This window comes from Budorcas taxicolor, chromosome 1 (genome assembly GCF_023091745.1).
Source record: "Budorcas taxicolor isolate Tak-1 chromosome 1, Takin1.1, whole genome shotgun sequence".
Lineage (NCBI taxonomy): Eukaryota > Metazoa > Chordata > Mammalia > Artiodactyla > Bovidae > Budorcas > Budorcas taxicolor.
This window is the reverse complement of record NC_068910.1, coordinates 149,548,935-149,573,598: the sequence shown is the minus strand read 5'-3', so window position 1 is coordinate 149,573,598 and position 24,664 is coordinate 149,548,935. Positions and strand designations below refer to the sequence as shown.

The 24,664-nt window shown below is 41.2% G+C and overlaps 1 non-coding gene across 1 annotated transcript; it reads right to left on the bottom strand.

The window, feature by feature from the left end:
* Nucleotides 1-10,710: 10,710 nt before the first annotated feature.
* TRNAR-CCU (transfer RNA arginine (anticodon CCU)) lies at nt 10,711-10,783 on the bottom strand. The gene has a single exon. It is a non-coding gene; the product is annotated as a tRNA-Arg (tRNA).
* Nucleotides 10,784-24,664: the final 13,881 nt, after the last annotated feature.

Below are 24,664 nucleotides of genomic sequence, written 5' to 3'. Positions count from 1 at the left end.
ACTTCTGTGGGCTTTGAGCTTTTTGGCACAAGTATAGGGTCCACTTTGGTGAGACACATCTGCTGTTGTTCTTTAGTCAGTCAGTCATGTCTGACTCTTTGTGACCCCATGGACCGTCCTCTGAGGGGATCTTCTCCACCGAGGGATCAAACCCAAGTCTCCTACATTGGCAGGCGGATTCTTTACCGCTGAGCCACCAGGAAAGCCCAAGGCACATTAAGGGAGAAAAATATTTGGTCCAGAGGTTTATCTATAGACTTTGTTTGACCTCACTGGAGGTCAAATAACCCAATTTCCTTAGTAATGCTTGGGTCAAGGCAACTGAGGTTCAGTTCAGTTCAGTTCAGTCACTCAGTTGTGTCCAACTCTTTGCGACCCCATAAATTGCAGCACGCCAGGCCTCCCGGTCCATCACCAACTCCCAGAGTTCACCCAAACTCACGTCCATCAAGTCGGTGATGCCATCCAGCCATCTCATCCTCTATCGTCCCCTTCTCCTCCTGCCCCCAATCCCTCCCAGCATCAGAGTCTTTTCCAATGAGTCAACTCTTTGCACAAGGTGGCCAAAGTACTGGAGTTTCAGCTTTAGCTTCATTCCTTCCAAAGAAATCCCAGGGCTGATCTCCTTCAGAATGGACTGGTTAGAACTCCTTGCTGTCCAAGGGACTCTCAAGAGTCTTCTCCAACACCACAGTTCAAAAGCATCAATTCTTCGGCACTCAGCTTTCTTCACAGTCCACCTCTCACATCCATACATGACCACTGGAAAAACCATAGCCTTGACTAGATGGACCTTTGTTGGCAAAGTAATGTCTCTGCTTTTCAATATGCTATCTAGGTTGATTATAACTTTCCTTCCAAAGAGTAAGCGTCTTTTAATTTCATGGCTGCAGTCACCATCTGCAGTGATTTTGGAGCCCAAAAAATAAAGTCTGACACTGTTGCCACTGTTTCCCCATCTATTTCCCATGAAGTGATGGGACCAGATGCCATGAACTTCATTTTCTGAATGTTGAGCTTTAAGCCAACTTTTTCACTCTCCTCTTTCACTTTCATCAAGAGGCTTTTTAGTTCTTCTTCACTTTCTGTCATAAGGGTGGTGTCATCTGCATATCTGAGGTTATTGATATTTCTCCTGGCAGTCTTGATTCCAGCTTGTGCTTCTTCTAGCCCAGTGTTACTCATGGTGTACACTGCATATAAGTTAAATAAGCAGGGTGACAATATACAGCCTTGAGGTACACCTTTTCCTATTTGGAACCAATCTGTTGTTCCATGTCCAGTTCTAACTGTTGCTTCCTGACCTGCATATAGATTTCTCAAGAGGCAGGTCAGGTCCTCTGGTATTCCAATCTCTTGAATTTTCCACAGTTTCTTGTGATCCACACAGTCAAAGGCTTTGGCATAGTCAATAAAACAGAAATAGATGTTTTTCTGGAACTCTCTTGCTTTTTCCATGATCCAGCGGATGTTGGCAACTTGATCTCTGGTTCCTCTGCCTTTTCTAAAACCAGCTTGAACATCTGGAAGTTCAGGGTTCACGTACTGTTGAAGCCTGGCTTGGAGAATTTTGAGCATTACTTTACTAGCGTGTGAGATGAGTGCAATTGTGCGGTAGTTTGAGCATTCTTTGGGCTTGCCTTTCTTTGGAATTGGAATGAAAACTGACCTTTTCCAGTCCTGTGGCTACTGCTGAATTTTCCAAATTTTCTGGCATATTGAGAAATGGTATGGTCCTAACAGAAGCGGAAGATATTAAGAAGAGGTGGTAAGAATACACAGAAGAAATATACAAAAAAATCTTCATGACCAAGATAATCACGATGGTGTGATCACTCACCTAGAGCCAGACATCCTGGAATGTGAAGTCAAGTGGGCCTTAGAAAGCATCACTACGAACAAAGCTAGTGGAAGTGATGGAATTCCAGTTGAACTATTTTAAATCCTGAAAGATGATGCTGTGAAAGTGCTGCATTCAATATGCCAGCAATTGAGGTTATTTACCTATGTATTCACATTGTATGCTCTCAAGGAAAGATTGGGTGGAGTGGCAGAAATATAAGTAAATATGCTGTGAACTTATAAATTTTGTATATTTACATATTGATGCTCATTTAAGCGTAGATTAAAATATGATTTACGTAGTAAATAGGTCCATCAGCGAAAGGTAACTTTTGTGAAATAACTGCCGAATTTAAAGAGTTTAAATACTTTAAGATTCACATTGGCACATTAGCCCATTTGAAGGCAGATTCTAAAGTATAGATAGTAGTTTATCACTCAGTCATGTCTGATTCTTTGCGACCCCATGGACTGTAGCCTGCCAGGGTCCTCCCTCCATGGCATTCTCCAGGCAAGAGTACTGGAGTGGGTTGCCATTTCCTTCTCCAGGGGATCTTCCTGACCCAGGGATCGAACCTGAGTCTCCCGCATTCCAGGCAGACACTTTAACTTCTGAGCCACCACAGAAGCCCAAAGTATAGATAGAAGTCCTTAAAAAAGGGAATGTGAAAACACATGTGCATTAAATAAATAAGATTGCAAATCTGGTGAGATTAGAACTGAGCATTTAGAGAAACTGACATTAAAGGAACACAGGCAATCTATAACTCGGAATACGGATAGAAATGTTCCAGCTGGCATTGTGGGCTGATTGTTGTCAGCATGACAAGTGTCCTCATATGAAGAGGAGATTATAATACAGACATGTACAGAGGAGAGAGCATGGGAAGACAAAGAGAGGAGGCCATCGATAAGCCAAGGAAAGAGGCCTCAGAAGACATCAACCCTTGACCTCAGATTTCTAGCCTCCAGAATTCTGAGAAACAAATGTCTAGTTTTTAAGCTACCCAGTCTGTGGTACTTTGCTATGGCAGCCCTAGCCAATTATTGCTATTATACCCTTTGACACTCTGCCTTTGTGTTGGAAAACACGAGTATTGTTTCACCTTCTTGTACTTGATTTGGCTCTGCCAATGACATGACTCAGAATAACTGACAAGCCACAAGAGCCTCATTTCTGTCTTTCAGTGTGAGCTGAGTCAGGTTTGATGCTGAGAGAGCTTGCATATATCTTGAAGTTTTTCCTTGAGTGGGAAAAAAGAAAGGATGCTTATTATATTTAGATAGCAAGAGACCAGAGACCACAGTCAATCCAAATCATCTTGATTAGTTGAACAAAGAGCTAAACTGAAGTAGAGGAAAATTCAAAAGATTTAACTATAAGTTCTTAAACTTGGACTTTAAAATGTCAATTGCACAAGTACAAGGGAGGCGAGAAGTTGTTAAACAGTGGTGTGTATTGAAAGCTCATAATGAGTCAACTGAATGGTGAGAATGCCCCCAAACTCAGAGTGTTTATAAGCCATCATTTATGGGATCCCTATTTTCAGGGGTTCCTGACAAGAGAAAGAGCTGCCTCATGAAGTAGTGAGTCTCCCATTGCTGAAGGTATCCAAGGAATGAACCAGTGACCAGTTTTCAGTTATGTGGCAGAAGGCACATAGTTAACTTGAAGACACACTAGTGGTTGAAGTTAAAATCACAAATGGTTGCCCGAGGAATTGAAGACCACATGGCCCCACATAATTCTGAGTTTTTACTGTAACTATCTTTTAAATATTAGTGCTTAGGAAGATTCATGGAAGGAAATAGAGATCACCCTGAAAGCCAATGATGCCAATATTAATTTCTTTTTTCTTTTTATCTCCATTTGTTTACATCTTCCTTTGGGAGAAATCATTTCTTTAGAGGGGGTTTGGAAACAGTGGTCTTTGGCTGTATTGAGAATCTGTCCAGTTTGACAACTCCAGATATTGATTGAGTTTGCTTTATTCTGAAGTTAGTATCTTGAATGGGGAAATGTTGATCTTGGTTTTATCTCTAACCTCTGTTGCTTTCAAGATAACCAGAAAGAGATTAGTCTATAAAACATGCGTTTACCTGTGTAGACTAGTGAAATCTTATGCTGGGAAAAGTCCCCATTTTAATAAGCTTTAAACAAAAAATTCCACCTTAGGTGCTAATTAGAATCTAAATTCAGGTGTTAACCTCTTTGACTGAAAGTGCATGTTGAGTAATTGCAGGAAAGGGGCCAATTTCAGGCACAGCAGTAATTACTGAATTAGTAGAAAAGTTCAAGTAGGGCTTCAGATTTCAGATCATTACTGAGCTTTTTGAGGAACAGCTAATCCTGGAGTGATTGGGCTTCTCACACCTGTGTGTGTGTGCTTGTGTGTGTGTGTGTGAGTGTGAATGAGTGTGAAGGGAGCCCACTTAAATTTCAAAGAAATAACCTTACAAATGACCACAGAATTAAGTACTAATATTTCTTGATATTTAAAAATATAATTTTCAAAACCTCTGAAAAATCTTTAATACTTATCATTTTTACTTCAAATAAAGGGGGTGGGGGAAAGCAGAATCTGTTTTATCTGACAAAACAGCTTCATCTTTGAAATTTAGTTTCTTGCATTATTTACTTCTTACTGTCTTGGGAATTAGCCTTTAATGTGCCAGGGGGTGTGCTGGGTTTAGTCATGTCTGACTCTTTGCAACTCCATGGACCATAGCCTGCCAGTCTCCTCTGTCCATGGGATTCTCCAGGCAAGAATACTGGAATGGGTGGCCATGCCCTCCTCCAGGAGTTGTTCCCAACCTAGGGATCAAACCCAGGTCTTCCTCATTGCAGGTGGATTCTTTACTGTCTGAGCCACCAGGGAAGCTCATGAATACTGGAGTGGGTGGCCTATCAGGGTCTTCCCGACTAAGGAATTGAACCGGGGTCTCCTGCATTGCAGGTGAATTCTTTACTGGCTGGACTACCAGGGAAGTCTGTGCCAGGGAGTATTCACCTCTAATATGTATACACCACCTTCAGGGTCTCCTTGAACCTGGTAGTTGTTGAGGGTTTGCTAAGCTGTTAAACCAACTGCAGTGACAATCTCCAATGACATAGAAGAGGAAAACACATGGGAGACAGCAGCTGCCTTGTTTGTTGTTACCTGGTGTACTGTTCAATCATGATGTTGTCTTCCTAACAAAGTCTAATGGCCCTAAGGAGAAACAAGATCTATAGAGACAAAATCGACCCGAATCCTCAGGGTGTAAAGTAACTTATGTCCTCTTCCTTATGGCAACTGTTTCTTCACCTCTGAGTGTAATTTCAAGTGTTAACTCTGATTTATAAAGCGCTAAATGGTCTGTCTTGTAAAGAGCTTCTTGCTTCCTCTAGGAACAAAGATGAATTATTAAGCATCTGGTCACTGACCTCAAAAGTAAAGCTGTGAAAATTTAGAGTACTGAAACTCATTGTGGGCATTTTTCAAGGAGCCTTTCAAATGGAGGGCCAAGTAGATACCATTGTTGAAGCACTAGTACTTACAGTGTGTAAGAAACATTCAATAAAGAAATATTCAATAGGCTTTATATCTTAAAAAAGAGTTCACAGTCAATTAAGTTATAAATGTATAAAGTGAAATAGGAACACCAAATAGAAAAGATCATACAAAACTTCAGTAAGCTTAGCTATTCATCAGTGTAGAACTGGATAAACCTATTATGGATACTGTGTGCCCACTCAGAAGAATTAGGGAATCTGGATATATTGGGATATTAGAGCCTCAAAATACAGTTTTAAGATTTTTTTTAAAATGAAAAATAATAGATATAGAATTCATTTATTCATAATTTCTTTTAGAAGAGATGATATCTATAAATATATGTGTAAACTTAGATAAGCATACTTTTAAAAAATGCCCTACAAGGAATAGGATGAGTTCATGCTAAGTTGCTTCAGCTGTGTCTGGCTCTTTGCAACCCTATGGACTATAGCCCGACAGGCTCCTTTGTCCATGGGATCTTTAGGCAAGAATCCTGGAGTGGGTTACCATGCCCTCCTCCAGGGCTTTTTCCCAGGGATCAAACCCATGTCTCCTGCATTGCAGATGGACTCTTTACTTCTGAGCTACCTGGGAAGCCCACTGTCCTTACTGAAGATCAATTTATCCAGTCTTCAGCCAGTAGAAGCCCCCTGAAGTTGGCTTTGGAGTCCAACTGATACAACCTCAGTAATCCTTGATAGCATCTTTGCTTTCTGGTATGACAAGATATTTCAAGATCATCTTGTATATTTTCTGCCCCAGACCAAGAACTGAGAATCTCCAGAGAGCACTGATCCATTTTAGCGGGAAATAGTATTTAGAGAGCATGGTCTGGACACTAGTGGTGCTTATTGCTGCTGGGTTGGTCATTTTTTCTAGGCTTTTTCAGGAGATATATATATATATATATTTGAGGTAAAATATACATGTGTTGCAATTCAGATGTTTTTCTCAACCTCTTTGATCTTACATATTTATCTCTTTTTATTGATACTGAAAATTTCAGTTTTCAAAACACTAGCATGATTATATAATAGTCTTGAAACAAAAATACCAACAGTACTATTATACTGTTACTACTATAATATATGCTTATAATTAGTGAAAACTGCTGTCCTTAGAGTATATCCTGCTAAGAACATATAGTCAAACAACTGTGTTGTAAGAGTCATTTGAAATAGATCATCTCTGTAAGGTTATGCCATCAATTGGCTATATACTGAGGGTTCATTTGTTTCATTTAAATTTTGAGTTTTTTAAATTGTATTTTAAATTTTAATTTTGCTCGGTGATTGTGTAAAATGTTAACTTGGCTCCAAAGTGAAGTCTGTACAACAATGCCTGTGTGCATGCTCAGTCGCTTTGGTTGTGTCTGACTATTTGCGACCCTGTGGACTGTAGCCTGCCAGGCTCCTCTGTCTATGAGGATTCTCCAGGCAAGGATACTGAAGTGGGTTGCCATGCTCACCTCCAGGGGATCTTCCTGACCTAGGGATCGAACCTGAATCTCTTATGTCTCCTGCATTGGCAGGTGGGTTCTTAACCACTAGAGCCACCTGGGAAGCCCATAAATTCAAAAATGTCTAGCTATCATGTCACTTGCCCTACAGGTAATCTTAAAATTTTTATGTTATGATTTTTCTTTCCCTTTTTTGACTTTTAGTATAATCAAATGTGTATTCTTAGAGAAATGGAAGCATTTAACTTAATATATTATGGAGATCACAAGTAGTAAGATCCTAGTAGTGAGTAAAGATATTCTTTATTTCTTTTCATAGCATCTTTCATACCTTTTAGTCTTCTCTGAAGCTGATAATAATTGCTTTTCATTTAGCTTTTTAATTTCTTTTTGAAGTTTGGGTTACTTTTCTAGATTTTTAATACTAATTTATCTTCACACGCTCCCTGCTTGTCTAAATCTTTTGTCAGTATATTTAAGCATATTGGGTACTCAATCAAGTTCATATTCTTGGATTCATTCTTCTGGCATCTGCTGCCTGCTCTAATCTGGATGAATGATTCCCCTGTTCTGCTGCACAACGCCATCCCATTCTCTACAATCTCCCTTCTCCAGCATCTGAGAAATTTCCCTTTTTATGGAGCAAAATCACCTGCTTACCAAATCTCTTGTCACCTTCTTCCTTGCTTTACTCCCTCATTTTAACTCAGCTGAACTCCTTTAGCTTATACTGTGATGAGGTTCATAATTCTTATTCATTCTGCTGCTGCTGCTGCTGCTAAGTCGCTTCAGTTGTGTCCAACTCTGTGCGACCCCAGAGACAGCAGCCCACCAGGCTCCCCTGTCCCTGGGATTCTCCAGGCAAGAACACTGGAGTGGGTTGCCATTTCCTTCTCCAATGCATGAAAGTGAAAAGTGAAAGTGAAGTCGCTCAGTCGTGTCTGACTCCTGGTGACCCCATGGACTGCACCCTACCAGGCTCCTTCATCCATGGGATTTTCCAGGCAAGAGTACTGGAGTGGGGTGCCATTGCCTTCTCCCTTATTCACGTTACCATCATCCAAAGATGAGATTTCACTGGAGCATCATTTGAATGACTTGTTCTTCCCCAGTGTGTCCCGTGATATGCTTTCACATGGCTCTAAGTCATGCAATGTATAAATGCTCCACAACCTGATTTAGATCCCACCCTTAGTCAAAAAGGGCATGGCTGAAGGCTGTCTTCATGACAATTAACTGGAGAATCATTTGCTCCACGTTCAGATAGCTCTTTGCCTACTGTGGGCTTCCCTGATATCCCAGTTGGTAAAGAATCCACCCCAATGCAGGAGACCCTAGTTCAATTCCTGGGTTGGGAAAATCCCCTGGAGAAGGGAAAGGCTACGCATTCCAGTATTCTGGCCTGGAGAATTCCATGGATTGTATAGTTCCCTGGGGTGGCAAAAAGTCGGATAGGACAGAGCGACTTTCACTTTCACATTGCCTACTGCACAGTAGTTTCTGATATAACAGAAGCAAAGCCTTGCGACAGACTGGAAAAACTTGGAAGTTGTTTTATGTACATAGTAGAGGCATGAAATGCAGCCTAAACAAAGGCTTGACTATGTCCGAAGACCTCAGAGCATGATTGTTTGCATCAGGTTATCAGTGGGCTTGTGGGGAAGATGGGAGTCTATGAAAGTTATGATATCGATATCTCGATGCTGATGGAACAGGATTCTCTCATATAGGTAAATAAAATTCCCTGGATGAGTTTAAGATAATGAGGGGTATAAGCTACTCGCAATTATAGCAAGCAAGCAAACAAACAAGTAACACTAACAAAATCATTGTTAAATGAGAGATGCATACATGCATGGATGCAGCAGGAAAAAGAGAAAAGCAATTCTCTGGCAGGCTTTTGGTTATGTATTTCAGTAACATATAGGGTTTGTGGTTTATAACATCATCAGAATTGTACAATAGCATTATATCCCTGAGAGTTGTGCAGTTATCTCTCCCTTTCTCTTTCTTTTCTTTGCATACAATGGGGGATCTAAACCTGGATCCATGCCCTACCCAGGACATTTCCTCTTTGTGGCATGTGAGCCGTTACCAAGGCTAGGATTTACTGCTTTGGGGATCGGTTCAGAACAAATGTTCCAAACAGCCTTCCGCCTCAGGCAAGGTAATTTTGGACCAATTCAACAAGACTTCAAAGGAAGCCACCTACTACAATGCCTAAGGAGGATAAAGACCTGATTTAAATGAATGTATTGCAATTAGTGGGTATTTACTTTATATGTTGCCAAGTTTTGATAGCTTTCTTTAACCCTCAGGGAAATAATATATATGTCTACTTCTGGTGAGCTGAAGAAACGGGTTATGTGCTTCCCAGAGAGACAGGTGTTGAGAATATACACAGATCTAAAGGAGAGAAAAGACAAAAAGTTCATGAAAGCTGGGGACAAAGAATAGATTCAATGCTTGTTTTGGGGGAAAAAAAAGTTAGTGTAAGGGGTGTTCTCCCAGCATCTCCTTCCCTGAAAAAGAGATAGACCTTCTTCAGCAAAATTCTGTCTTCTTTGCAAATAGCTTGTATTAACTAAGGAAAATAAGAAGGAGGCAACATTTAACATGGATAAATATGGAAAAGGCACTTATCAATTAAAGGAGTCTTGGACCACCAAACTGATTGAGTACATCCTGAAGTGTTGTGAGTTTAATCCAATCATTCAGCACGAAACATTCCAGCAGAAGAGGAAATTAAGGATTAAATGGCAGTGGAAGAATGTGAAAGACTCTGGATGTACAGTCTGAGTGGACTTTAATCAAATCAAGCCAGAAACAGGCCAGAATGGAAATCTGATCACCCAGTGTTCTCATAACCATGCCTAGAGTTTCACTGGAGATCTTACACTTGAAAGTAAGGTTTAGTGTAAGAATTGTTACAGGGGAAGACTAGAGTGTTCTCTTAGCATTTCTCATAGGAAGAATGAATGCTGAGAGAGACAGCCCCAAATTTAGTCAAGAAGTGCTGTCTGGAGACCTCTATGGAGGTAAGGGGCAGGCAGAAGGAGCTACATGCCAAATTAAAAAGATCTCAAAGAAAGGAAAAGCAAAATATACTCACTCTAATCTGTGTTCCTATGTATTTCCACAGTATCAGTTCAGTTCAGTTCAGTTCAGTCGCTCAGTTGTATCTGACTCTTTGCAACCCCATGAATTGCAGCACGCCAGGCCTCCCTGTCCATCACCAACTCCCAGAGTTCACCCAAACTCACGTCCATTGAGTCGGTGATGCCATCCAGCCATTTCATACTCTGTCGTCTCCTCCTGCCCCCAATCCCTCCCAGCATCAGAGTCTTTTCCAAGGAGTCAACTCTTCACATGAGGTGGCCAAAGTACTGGAGTTTCAGCTTCAGCATCATTCCTTCCAAAGAACACCCAGGACTGATCTCCTTTAGAATGGACTGATTGTATCTCCTTGTAGTCCAAGGGACTCTCACAGTATACAACTGAGCAAATAATCATTCACAGCAAAATGGAATTAAAGACACTGGTAAAAAACAGATAAAAGTTAGTAGAAATCTGTTAATAGCACCTTACTCAAAATTTTTCTAAACTAACTTTTTTTAAATGTGACTTTTTAATTAGAATATTCTTTCTACTGTAGTAGTCTGAAACAAAACCTACAATCTCTTTGAGATATGCCTGTTCCCAACTCCAATCTAATCTAGCGATCCTGTTTCACCTGAGGGGTGAGAAAAACTGACTTTATTTTTTAAAAAACGTTTACTTAAATATCTGACTGCACTGGGTCTTAGTTGTGGCATGCAAGATCTTAAATTACTTGCATGTGAACTCTCAGTTGCAGCATGTGGAATCTCGTTCCCTGACCAGGGACTGAACCTGGGCCCCCTGCATTAGGAGTACAGAGTCTTAGCCACTGGACCACCAGGGAAGTTCCCCTTCTTCAGATTTAAAAATCTGATTTGTTTGGATAATTGCCAACCTTCCCTTCCATTGAAGTCAGAGCCATATACCACCATCATATATGAAAACAACCTCTTCTTGAATTTTGGACTCAAACAATATCATATTTTGATGTTTAAAATTTATCTGACAAATGAAAATACTTTCTAAAACTAGCCTGTACAAAAAACTGCTCAAATCTCCTTTTGATAATGTTACTTTCTTTTGCTATCTAAAACCCATTTCCCCATCTTTATGACTATGTTAGATATTCTGTGAAGCAGTTGATTGCTTTATGTTTGGTGGCATGTTTTCTCCTTGCTGTCCTACAGCATCCTAGTTGGGACACTGCCATTGCCCCTGGATTTCTGAGATTTCTAATACAATTGCTCTCTGGTTACCGGTGTTTTGAGGAAGTGGGGAAAAGAAAGAGAAACTCATTCAGGGGATGGCGAATGAGGCTTCTGATGGCATTGAGACTATTTTAATCAATCTTAAACCATCTTGACATGTGCTAATGTTTGAAATGTAGGTGTCTTTTAGGTGTGTGGCCTGGCCTGTTCTCCCCTGCTGTTTACTTTAGCAGCTTGTCTGTCTGAAAGTTGTGATACCACAAAGCCTCCTCAGGGTCTCAGGGCAAGATGCAGCACGCAGACTATGAGAAATAGCCCCCGGGGCCGGCCCGCTAAGCCACTGCAGGTAGAACCACCACGGTGCTGGCAGGTAAGCCTTCAAGGGAACAATGAAAGGGGTGGCTCAGGTGAATAGAGCCTGGCTTCACCTGGATGTCCTGGAACAATTAGACAACTTCCTCCCTAGAATGCTCTCCTTAGGAAAGATAAAGGGACCTCTGTTGTTAAGTGACTACTGTCATGTTCCGAAATGCTGTGTGATGCAAAATTTTCATTTCCTGGACCTGCCATTCCACCTAAATCAGATTTTGCTCAGTGTACTTGTTAGCGTCAATCCTGGTGATTGGTGGCTTTTAAGTAAGGAAACCTTCTAATTTTTAAAAACACATTAGCCATGGAATTTATTCTCAGATAAGGCAGAGTGAAGTGGCAGTGTAAACAGAATGACCTAAAGGAAATCAGCTTTTAAAACACATACACACATACATACAGAGGAAAATAAAGAATGTGAAATCATTTCTTTACTCTGTTGGTCATACTTTAGCAAATATGTTTTTGCCTGAATCATGTCTAAAATTACTTCTAACAAAATTTAAATTGCTTATTCCCCTTTGACAGTATATTTTTTATTATATAGATAATATACAACTATTGTATTATTGTGAAAGGTTAAATGAATATTTTCATTCCCACCCGTCTCAGCTCTTTCACGTCACATACAATCATGCACTCTGTCTTCCCCTCCCTAAAAGGTAAGTGGCGACTGACTGTCAGAAGTTTTCTCTGTATTTTTTGAATTTCCTTTCACATTTACATACAAATATATTCTTTGGAGGTTTAAAAAATAAATAGAAATAGAAATATCTCTTTCTGAAACTTTTTTTTTTTTTTAGTTTTAAAATGTTTCTTGGAGATTGTTCCAAGTTAGTGCATATTTGAGTCTGCATAGTATTTCTTTGTGTGGGGTTATTCCAGCTCACCTACTCATTTCTCCATTGATAGACATTGAGGTTGTCTCTTTTTTTTTCTATCCCAGTTAAACTTCAAAAAGGGGAATGTATTTCTAGCTGAAATTTTATTCAGTCAAAGATGCCAATTTTGCCATCCCTTTCAAATTAATTAATTAATGATAAATGACTTTTAATGCTTAAATAAATTTCTAGCATATGTTGTTTACCATAGGCTTCCCAGGTGGTGCAGTGGTAAAGAATCTGCCTGCCAATGCAGGGGGTGCAAGAGATGTATGTTTCATCCCTGGGTTGGGAAGATCGCCTGGAGTTGGGAATGGCAACCTACTCCAGTGTTCTTGCCTGGAAAATTCCATGGACCGAGGAGCCTGGCGGGCTACAGTCTATGGGGTGACAAAGATTGGACATGACTGAGCACACGTATACCTACTGTGTGCACGAGGCTTTAGGCAAGACAAACTTTAGGCAAGTCTTAGTAGGAGATAGAATAAATCCCATTTGGAACCTAAGCCTTTTCAGACAAAACTTCTAACTAATCTTGCTTTCTTTGTCACCAAAGTGTTCTCTGAAGTAATTAAAGGCCATGGGCCTTTATCATGGAGGCAAAGCTGCTGGAGGCTACTTCACTGTAACACAGTAATTTTCAGTTTAGGACTTAGTGTTACAATGGCACTACAAGTTTGTGATTGACTTTTGGCGATGTGATTTCAAAGGACTGGTGGTTATTTTTGCCTGGGATTTTCCAGCCTCTAAATATCTAACTATCCCTGATAAACCCTAGGCAGCCCCATCTCGAAAATGCCTAGTGATGCATCTCAGGGCTGGGGGACAGGACTCTGACAGCCCTGCCACAATGCCCAGCAGACTTTAGGGTGAGGGTGGCACGCATGTCTGCTGTCTTCTCTCCAGGTCAGCCCAAAGTGAGAGGACACCAACCCTGGGAGATGAAACTTGCTTGCAACTGGTGAGCAGTAGAGCAGGGACTTGAATTCAGGTTCTTTGACACCTGAGCCTGAGGATTTTAGTCACTAGGTTGTCCTGCAACTCTCACTACAACATTGCTGTCAGTACAAAAGGGATTCAGAGTAGGGAGTATTTCCTATGGGCTAGGATTGCCTGTAGGGCTTTCAGCTAGGACCTGGGAATTAAATGATTTAGGTTTGGGCTATGAGGAAGAGGAAGGAAAAGGTGTAAATAAAGATACGGGAAGGGAAAAGCAAAAAAACAAAAGACTAACAACAGTCACAACCATAATAATAGCAATAAATTAACATTACAGATTATTTTACTCTGGGCTGGGACCTTGCACAGTGCTCCATAGGAAACATTTTATTTAATTCTTAATAAATTCTGATGAGATAGGGACTTCCCTGGTGGTCCAGTGGTTAAGAACTCATCCTGCACTCTGTGGATATGAAGAAACTCAAAATGAGACAGATTCTTCTGAAATTTCTTTGTGAAAAGAGGAATTGTGCAGCCAGATCCTAAGCTCTAATATAAATAAATACCAGATAAATAAATAAACCTATAAATAAATCTCTTTCTTAAAAAAGAAAATAATTCAATTTGCAGGGGATGGGGTTCCATTCCTGGTCAGGGAACTAAGATCCCATATGCCACGGAGCAACTAAACCTGGGAGTAGCAACTACTGAGGCCAGAGACCACAACTAGAGAGTCTGTGTGCTTCATGGAAAGGATCCCATGTGATACAACGAAGATCCAGCATACAACAACTCAGACCCAACACAGCCAAATACATAAATAAATAAATATTTTAAAAATCCCGATGAGATACAATTCCTAGAGGGGTGGGATGGGGTGGGAGGTGGGAGGGAGGTTCAAGAGGGAGGAGACATACATATACATATGGCTGATTCATATTGATGTATGGCAGGAACAGGATATTATAAAGCAATTATCCTCCAATTAAACACAAATTAATTAAAAAAGCATTTTATAATGGGGAAATGGAATTTAATGTTATTAAGTAGGATGTCCAAAGCCATGGAGCGGATAAAGTGGTGTAGCTCAGTAAGTGGACTGATGCAGGGACATACTGGATGGGAGGGGACTCATGGATGGGATGGGTGGGAGGAGTACAGGGACAGTCAGGGGAGGGCCTTGAATGACTGTGCCTGTAGGCAATGGGCAACCCTTTAACAAATTTTGAGTATTAGAGTCACATGATGAAAATAGATGTATAGAAAAATTCTTTCACTTTTATTCATTCACTCTCCCCACCTCTGATGAAAGATGGAAACCCTGGGTGCAATGATGGTGGGTGGTGATTACAAAGGATGAGTTAAACATAAGAAAGCCTGAACAGTGCGGCCATACACCTTCCATGCCTGTTTTGGGGGCCCTAAAATAGTATAATGTATCTTGAATCTGTGCTTAGGAAACCCAGGGCTCTGTTGAAAAGAATCTGAGTCCTGAAAGCAGAAGGACATGGGTCCACATCCTGGCTCTGCCACTCTTCAGCTTTGAGCAAATCTGCCTGTTGAATGACCAGTCTGTGGGATCCTGACCGGGAGAGCAGAGACCTGGTCTCTCTATGACTGACTGACTCATGGGTGCTGCAAGCATCTTTTGAATAACAGGTGAATGGATTTTTCTAAGACTTCCTCTCCATCTACACAATGAGGATCATGAAACCTATTTCATAAAGTCCTGCCTCCTGTAAACCAAGGACTTGCAAACACGTAAGGCCTACATTGGAGAAAGAGGCCAGTGTTTTTGCTGCCATAGTATCCTGCTTTCCTGTGAGTTTTGCCACTGGGAAGGGATAATAATTCCTTGTTTGTTGTTTCAAAAGGTTATTTATTTTTCTATTAAAGCAATGTGTGTTCATTTATAGAGAATTTTGAAAAATTCAGGGAAGTTAAACCACCTCATGTGAAGAGTTGACTCATTGGAAAAGACTCTGATGCTGGGAGGGATTGGGGGCAGGAGGACAAGGGGACGACCCAGGATGAGATGGCTGGATGGCATCACCGACTCGATGCACGTGAGTTTGAGTGAACTCCAGGAGTTGGTGATGGACAGGGAGGCCTGGTGTGCTGCAATTCATGGGGTCACAGAGTCGGACATGACTGAGCAACTGAACTGAAAAATAGAAAATATTAATAGATTTTATAAGATAATGGATATTGGTATTCCTATTTTCACCAGTTTTCTTCTAGTCATATATTTTTTTCTTTCCATGTATATTTTATTAATAAAATTGTGATTATACTAAATATAAAATTTGCTAACCTGTTTTTTTCAAGTCCCATTTAATTATATGAACTTCCATAGCCCTTCAGTTCAGTTCAGTCACTCAGTCATGTCCAACTCTTTGTGACCCCATGGAGTGCAGCATACCAGGCCTCCCTGTCCATCACTGACTCCCAGAGTTTACCCAAACTCACGTCCATTGAGTTGGTGATGCCACCCAACCGTCTCATCCTCTGTCATCCCCTTCTTCTCCTGCCTTCAATCTTTCCCAGCATCAGGGTCGAAGTGAGCTCTTTGTATCAGGTGGCCAAAGTATTGGAGTTTCAGCTTCAGCATCAGTCCTTCCAATGAACACCCAGGACTGATCTCCTTTAGGATGGACTGGTTGGATCTCCTTGCAGTCCAAGGGACTCTGAAGAGTCTTCTCCAACACCACAGTTCAAAAGCATCAATTTTCTGCTCTCATTGTGCTTTCTTTATAGTTAGTTTGCAGTTTTTCAGTATTCAAAGGACATGGCCATGAACCACCTCACTAATAGTGCTCTGAGGCTAGTTCCAGGCTGATAATATCAGCCACCCATGCAGTTTTTAAGCCAGAGGTTTCTGTCTTCCACCCTGGGGATCCTGAGCAGTAGGTTTAAGTGGAGGGAGGTAGCTTTTAAGAAATTTTAAAAAGGCCCTCTAGATGATCCTGATGGAAATGACGGACATCTATATAAAATTTGCTAACCTGTTTTTTTGAGTTTCCCGAGGCCTGGCCTTGTGTATGACTGGGGTCCCACGCCTGGGTGCCTGGCGCATAGTGGGTGATCATTCAACATGTTTTAATCCTGGTTTCTGTGTCTGTAACACTAGCTCTTGGGAGAAAAATTATTGGGCTAAAATTTTAATTAAAAAAATCTTGATGGATATGTTTATAGTGCCCTCTTAAGAAATCAATGCACATTTCTTTTTTCATTAAAACAAATAATTTTTCTGAAGAGCAATATAGATCCATAATAAAATATTGAAAAGCCCTCCATGCTTCATTCCTTTTTATGAATGAATAATATTCTGTTGTCTATATAAACCAGATCTTTCATTGCTATGTTGCTTCCTCTGGGGAAGGGTCCATCCTCTACCTGCTGAACTCTTCTTCCTGTTTGAAAGCCTAGTTCAAATGTCCTTTCCTTCACAGAACCTTTTCCTCTTTCCCCTTCAATATTTCCAAACTGGCCAGGATTAGTTATTCTTATTTTGTGCTCCCACAATGTTTTGTTTATACCTCTGCTTTAATACATCTTTGTGGGTTTGTTTTTTGTTTTTTTTGGCCACACCATATGGCTTGCCAGATTTTAGTTTCCTGACCAGGGACTGAACCCAGGCCCTGGCAGTGAAAGGGCTGAGTCCTAACCATTAGACCACCAAAGCATTCCTCATCATTGTGCTTTTTCAGTGAAATGCATGTCAAACCATCTGGGCTCCTATAACAAAATACCACAGGCTGGGTCACTTGTAAACAATGGACATTCATTTCTCACAGTTCTGGAGGCTGGAACATCAGGGTGCCACCATGGTTGAGTGAGGGCCTTCTCCCCGGTGACTTCTCATTGTATCTTCACATGGTGGAAGGGACGAAGGCAGCTCTCTGGGGCTTTTTTTTTAAGGACACCAATCCCATTCATAAGGGTTCCACCATCATGACCTAATTACTTCTCAAATACCCTACTTCCTAATGCCATCAGTTTGAGGGTTAGAATTCAATATATGAATTTTTGGGGGGACACAACCGTTAAATCTATAGCAGGGTATATGGGTCTATCTTCACTGCAAGGTGGAGTTTCCCAGGGGCTGGGGAAGCTTATTATTTACCTTTTCATCCTTAGTATCTGGTATAATACATGCTGTAGGGTAAGGACTCCTGATATTTGACATCTTCAGGGACCTTCTATTCAGCATCACCAGCTGTAAATACACTTAACATCTTTTTTGTTCTCCACGGATGCTAAGCTGCATCTGTGATGACACATAGCAAACTCAGGTTGTCCTTTGTGAATGGGCTCTATTGGCTGGGTGGTTCCCAGGCCTCCTCAGCCCATTGTCAAACTCACGAGAAGGCACGGTGGGTGGGGTGGGATGGGACTCTGTAGGCAGATGCAGTACTCAAACTCTCTCACTCCACACTGTTACTAAGCTGAGTGGCTTTCCTCTCACCCCATTGGTCTTCCAAACCCAAATATACTTAATCACCTATAAGTACCACTTATTAACTGCCCCTAAAAACAATAATTAGGTACCACATTTTAACGTGAAGTGATCCATGTTACTATTGTTTCCTTCTCACAGTGACTCTCCCACTGCTGGTATTGTGGCAGCTAAATAAAAAGGTCAGTAGCATGTGGGTTTCTGGTTTTTGTTTTTTCACCTTGAGGAAACAAAGACTCCCCTGATGTAATGAGATACTAAGAATCTCAAAAGAGCCAAACAGAACAATACGGATTCTTTTCTTAAAATATTATTATTGTTATAAAGCCACTGAGAAGGAATTATTCGGCAATAATAAATGGGAGACTGGTTATTGTTAGAGCTTATATCCCATCACAGGGGGAGAAACAAAGTTGTTCAAGGCAACCTACCTGTAAGGGGTGGGTGACCACAAATGCGCACAAATTGTTAGAGTCAACACTGTCTCCCAATGAAGACAGACATTAAAAAAACAACAGAAATGCTAATAAGAATTGGCCAATGCACCTTTTCAACAAAGCTGTCTAGTATTAAAACAAATTTTAAAAAACTTTTCTTTACTATGGCTTTCTTTTTTGAGCTACTTTAACTTTTTTTAATTTTTATGTAATTTTTAAAGGTTAATGTCCATTTACAGTTATTATGAAATATGTTGACTATATTCTCCATGTTGTAGAATACATCCCTGAGCCTATTTTATGCCCAATAGTTTGTACCTCCTACTACCCCACCCCATCACTATATTGCCCACCCCCTCTGGTAACCACTAGTCTGTTCTTTCCATCTGTGAGTCTGCTTCTTTTATGTTAAATTCAGTTTGTTGTATTTTTTAGATTTCACATATAAGTGATATAATTTATAGTGTTTATATACTTTTGCCTGATTTATTTCACTTAGCATAATGCTCTTCAAGTCCATCCATGTAGCTGCAAATGACAAAATTTCATTCTTTTTTATGGCTGAGTAGTTTTCTATTATATATTTATATTCATTCTATATATTCTTTATCCATTTATCTGTTGGTGGACACTTAGGCTGTTTCCATGTCTTCACTCAGTTCAGTTCATCGCTCAGTTGTGTCTAACTCTGCGATGCCATGCATTGCAGCACGCCAGGCATCTCTGTCCATTACCAACTCCCAGAGTTCACTCAAACTCATGTCCATCGAGTCGGTGATGCCATCCAGCCATCTCATCCTCTGTTGTCCCCTTGCCCTCCTGCCCCCAATCCCTCCCAGCATCAGAGTCTTTTCCAATGAGTCAATGCTTTGCATGAGGTGGCCAAAGTACTGGAGTTTCAGCTTTAGCTTCATTCCTTCCAAAGAACACCCAGGGCTGATCTCCTTTAGAATGGACTGGTTGGATCTCCTTGCAGTCCAAGGGACTCTCAAGAGTCTTCTCCAACACCATCAAAAGCATCAATTCTTTGGCGCTCAGCTTTCTTCACAGTCCAACTCTCACATCCATACATGACCACTGGAAAAACCATAGCCTTGACTAGATGGACCTTTGTTGACAAACTAATATCTCTGCTTTTCAATATGCTATCTAGGTTGGTCATAACTTTTCTTCCGAGTAAGCGTCTTTTAATTTCATGGCTGCAGTCACCATCTGCAGTGATTAGCTACTGTAAACAGAGCTTCACTGAACATTGGGATGCATGTATCTTTTTGAATAAGTGTTGTTTTCTTTCAGATATATATTGGGTCACATGATCATTTTCATTGTGCCAAATTTTTTACAAGTAGCAAACCGCTTATTAAAAAAGTATTATGTCAAGTATTGCCCAGTACAATGTGACTTTAGGAACCCCCACTGAAAACCGGTCTACCCTAATTTCCCAGGAACTTCATTCCTTGGTTGGAAGGTTTGGAATAGGTCAGCACCAAGATTCTAATTCATTGGCCTGAGGGGTACCCTCCCCTCCTCAAAGGGTCCTCCCTGTGCTCTAGGTGGAAAAGCCCTCTTCCTAATTGCCATGGAATTCTCAGGGTTACACAATGACCATCTGATTGGCCTGGTGCCCAGGTGCTCCATGAGAAAGAATTTGAATGCTCTTGGCAGTTGAAATTGAGACCTTGACCGTCATAACTGATGGACTGCTGGGGCACTGTTGAAGAATATCACAGTCCTGAGAGAAAAATCACCCAAAGTAAGGAGCTTTGTATGATAGATTGCACTGAACTTTAAGAATTGTCACTGGAAAGATGGTGTTTCCAAGGACAGGCCTTTGAACCCACCTGGTCCCTATCCCCTAAGAGAGTTCTGTGCCCTGTGAATGAGAGGATTATGAAATAAAACTGAAAAATATGACAAATCAAATAGCATTTGGGGTTCCTGCTGCCTGAGAGAATTGGGAACTAGTAAAGGAAATGTTTGGGTAGAGAGAGGTATTAGGGCTGGAGATTAAGAGGCAGGTGATGAAGTAGAGGCAGGGGTGAGAACTGACCCAGCAGGGTCAGTAGAGGTCACAGGTGGGTCAGTGCTCCCCCATGGGGCTCTGAGTTGGTTCTGAGCATCACATTGTCATACCCTGCTCTGAGAGTTGTGGGGATTTTTCAGACTCAAAAGAAGTTTTTAAATTTTAAAGAGAGAATAACCCACGTGAAAGATGGGACATACCAACAATTCAGTTGACATTCTGAAACTGTAGCAACAATAAGAGCACTAGGAGTTCAGGGGAAGAAGGGATTTCTGGGAAGGTGATTAGAAGAGCCTTAATAGAAAAGTTTATACACAGAGTACATCATGGGAAACGCTAGGCTGGAGGAAACACAAGCTGGAATCAAGATTGCTGGGAGAAATATCAATAACCTCAGATATGCAGATGACACCACCCTTATGGCAGAAAGTGAAGAGGAACTAAAAAGCCTCTTGATGAAAGTGAAAGAGGAGAGTGAAAAAGTTGGCTTAAAGCTCAACATTCAGGAAACAAAGATCATGGCATCTGGTCCCATCACTTCATGGGAAATAGATGGGGAAACAGTGGCAACAGTGTCAGACTTTATTTTTTGGGCTCCAAAATCACTGCAGATGGTGACTGGAGCCATGAAATTAAAAGACGCTTACTGCTTGGAAGAAAAGTTTTGACCAACTTAGACAGCATATTGAAAAGCAGAGACATTAGTTTGCCAACAAAGGTCCATCTAGTCAAGGCTATGATTTTTCCAGTAGTCATGTATGGATGTGAGAGTTGGACTGTGAAGAAAGCTGAGTGCCGAAGAATTGATGCTTTTGAATTGTGGTGTTGGAGAAGACTCTTGAGAGTCCCTTGGACTGCAAGGAGATCCAACCAGTCCATGCTAAAGGAGATCAGCCCTGGGTGTTCTTTGGAAGGAATGAAGCTAAAGCTGAAACTCCAGTACTTTGGCCACCTCATGCAAAGCATTGACTCATTGGAAAAGACTCTGATGCTGGGAGGGATTGGGGGCAAGAGGACAAGGGGACAACAGAGGATGAGATGGCTGGATGGCATCACTGACTCGATGGACGTGAGTTTGAGTGAACTCTGGGAGTTGGTGATGGACAGGGAGGCCTGGTGTGCTGCCATGCATGGGGTTACAAAGAGTTGGACATGACTGAGCGACTGAACTGAACTGAACTGAACTGAATAGAAAAGCTTTAAAAGAGAGACATCACTTAGGTAAGTTGGAGGAAGAAATAACTGGGAGCAAGAAACCTTCCTAAGAGCTGAGATGTACCTTGAGTCTGTAAGCACCTTTGAGTAACTTTGATTTCCCACCTATTATAACTATACATTGTATTTTCAGTTCAGTTGCTCAGTCGCATCTAACTCTTTGCAACCCCATGGACTGCAGCATGCCAGGCTTCCCTGTCCATCACCAACTCCTGGAGCTTGCTCAAATTCATGTCCATCACATTGGTGATGCCATCCAACCGTCTTATTCTCTGTCATCCCCTTCTCCTCCCACCTTCAATCTTTCCCAGCATCAGGGTCTTTTCCAGTGAGTCGGCTCTTTGCATTAGGTGGCCAAAGTATTGGAGTTTCAGCTTCAGCATCAATTCTTCCAATGAATAGTCAGGATTGATTTCCTTTAGGATGGACTGGTTGGATCTCTTGGCAGTCCAAGGGACTCTCAAGAGTCTTCTCCAACACCACAGTCCCAAAGCATCACTTCTTTGGTGCTCAGCTTTCTTTATACTCCAACTCCCACATTCATAGATGACTACTGGAAAAACCATAGTTTTGAGTAGACGGACCTTTGTTATTACTATGGATCCTGACTAACTGGAGAGACTCATAATTCACAAGAGTGCACTTTACTATCTGAGGTGAATACCTTTACTTGGTTCATGTTTGGTTCTTAGTAGAGGTACAGAATCCTGTAAAATGGAATATACAAAATAGTTACAAGGTTAAGAGAATTTTCAGATAGGTGCTCACCCCCACACTAGCCCCACTGGAAAATTAACATCAATACAAGGTGCACTGGAGAACGGATACTCTAGGCAGGCTAACTCTGTTCTATCCAACCCAGGAGAAGTGTTTACTATGCAATGAAAATAACTTTCCCCCAATGCCATCATTGCCCTTTGGCACCAAGTGAAGTTGGGTTAGAAGGAGGGTCCAGCGTCACCTGACAGACGCTCTGTTTGCATTCAGCTCATCTGGGTAGCCATGTTGTCCTGTGCTGGAAGTTTATTTTCTCCTGAATTATCCCCAGTGGCTCTCAGTGCAACATGAACTCACTGTTCTTTGCCAATCTTTCAGTTCCCTTGAAGGAGCAGATGGACAGAAACCTGCTCCCTACTGCAAGCTCTGACTTAGAACAGTGCGCCCCTCTTGGCTATGCTTCTGAATCTGGAGTTTTAGCAACTAAACACCAGAGATGCTGTTGGTGGATAGTTTTGAATTTTGGCTTCATGCTTGGTTCAAATGTCATTTTTGAAAAGAAAGTAATTCTTTGGTGTTACAATACCACTACTACCATTTCATCTATCATTCCCTATTAATGATCAGTCCCAAGCTGATACTGTTAGTTTATTAACACCAGTGATACTGCCAATATTCAAATTATGTTCACTTACTTCATATTCTTTCCTTCTTTTCCTCTTCATTTCTTTTTTATTTTTAACTTTAACTTTTTTTTTTTTAAACAGTCCATAGGAACATCATAACTGCATTCTCCTGGGCATTTTCCTATGATCACTCAGCCAGAGGGGAGTACATCTCTATGAAGTCAGGACTTTTAGAGGTAGGTGTGGTCTGTCAGCTGGATTTCCTAGCCCTAGCTCAATGATAAAGAATCTGTGTTTGCAGGAGACTTGCAGGAGACATGAGTTCAATTCCTGGGTCAGGAAGATTCCCTGGAGTAGGAAATGACAGTCTACTATAGTATTCTTGCCTGGGAAATCCCACGGACAGTGGAGCCTGGCAGGCTATCGTCCATGGGGTCACAGAAGCATCGGACATGACTTAGTGACTAAACAAAACCAACCATATGAACTGTAGGTGATGGGAGGATCTTTGCTTTTTGACTCTAGTTGCTTGTGACCTAACTTTTCACTACCCCCCAGACTTCACCGCCCTTCAGACTTCTACATCCATTGTCCGATGGTCAGATGTAGAACCTTAGGGGTCAGAGAAGAATTAAACCCTTTTCTCTCCGATGTCTTTCTTCTTCAGGGAGACCATCAAAAAAGCCAATGGAGAACTGCGTCCTAGGAATAACTTCAGACTTTATGAAAATCATGGGGATCAAGGACTTTAAAGAGGGCGACTGCTGATTTCTCTGGCACTCTTTTTCCTTCAGGACTTTTAGGAGATGGACTGAGGAGTATCTGTGGTTTTGTCTGCCAGGACATAGAGGCTACAGCCACAAGCCACAAGCTCTGTAGAGAACCATTGACTGGGGAACTGGTTGTTAAAATATTAAGTGAAACAGGCAGTTGAACATGCAGTGAGTTCACTTACAAAAGGAGGAGTATGTGTAGGTAAAAGATCTGAAATAAAATGAAGTATTCACAGCTGCATGTGAAATTGTAGTTGATAGTTTTCTTCTTTGTTTTTTAACATTTGCCAACCCACAAAGAGCATGGTAGTTTTTATCAATAGAGGGTTGAAGAAAGAGCCTTTAAGAAGAAATAATGTAGAGGTAGGAATTGTGCTTCTTTCATTTCATCCTTGTGGTTAATGAATCCTACAGTGGACACCTGGTCTTGCACCTGGGTTCTGATTTATCAGTGTGGAGTCTGGAGCCTGCTCTAGTGCTCCTGGGGCAGCAGAAACCAGGATGTCTTGGAGACCTGGAAATGAATCCCTAACTTATGGAGTCCAGGGGCTTCTCATGGTAATCAAGTTAGTTAAGCCCTCTTGCTCATTTCAGTAACAGGATCATAAAGTTTCAGACCTAGGAGGATCTTGAGGAATCACCTATTTGTTGTTGTTTTTTTTTTTTTTTGTGGCAGAACCAGGATGAGAGTTTGATAGTAATAATGTCTACGTCTTAGTAATCATGTGCCAGGAATGATACTAAGTACTTTATGTAGACTAATCTTTAATCACAGCATCAAAGTAAACATTATCCCTACCTTGATTTATAGACAAAGAAGCTGAGGCATATAGATTACTCCAAATTTTCCAGTTAGAGTCCATGGCTGGTTTTGAACTCAAGTTTGTCTGGTTCTAAAATGGGCTCTTACTAGGCACAGTTCTGTCTCTTTATTTCTAGGATGGGCTACCGGATTCCCAGTCTTAGGTCTTTACTTCTTGTCTCTACATAGAAAACGCAAGGTCTGTTTTAACCTGTGTGGACTGAGCAGATCAACCCCCAAAAGGACATTGCCCTTGCTGTGGTAGCCTGTATGGTC